The following is a 464-nucleotide window of genomic DNA, read 5'->3' on the forward strand; positions in this document are numbered from 1 at the left end:
ATTGGAAAAACCATAGCCTTGACTAGACAGACCTTTACTGACAAAGTAATGTCTCTGCTTTTTAATATGCTGTCTAGGTTGGTCATAACTTTCCTTCCAAGGAGTAAGTGTCTTAATTTCATGGCTGCAGTCACCATCTGCAGTGATTTTGGAGCCCCAAAACATAAAGTCAGCCACTATTCCCACTGTTTCCCCATCTATTTGCCATGAAGTGATGGGACCAGATGCCATGATCTTAGTTTTCTGAATGTTGAGCTTTAAGCCAACTTTTTCACTCTCTTCTTTCACTTTCATCAAGAGGTTCTTTAGTTCTTCTTCACTTTCTGCCATAAGGGTGGTGTCATCTGCATGTCTGAGGTTATTGATATTTCTCCCAGCAATCTTGATTCCAGCTTGTGCTTCTTCCAGCCCAGCGTTTCTCATGATGTACTCTGCATAGAAGTTAAATAAGCAGGGTGACAATA

This window comes from Bison bison, unplaced genomic scaffold, assembly GCF_000754665.1.
Source record: "Bison bison bison isolate TAMUID 2011002044 unplaced genomic scaffold, Bison_UMD1.0 scf7180017862158, whole genome shotgun sequence".
NCBI classification, from domain to species: domain Eukaryota; kingdom Metazoa; phylum Chordata; class Mammalia; order Artiodactyla; family Bovidae; genus Bison; species Bison bison.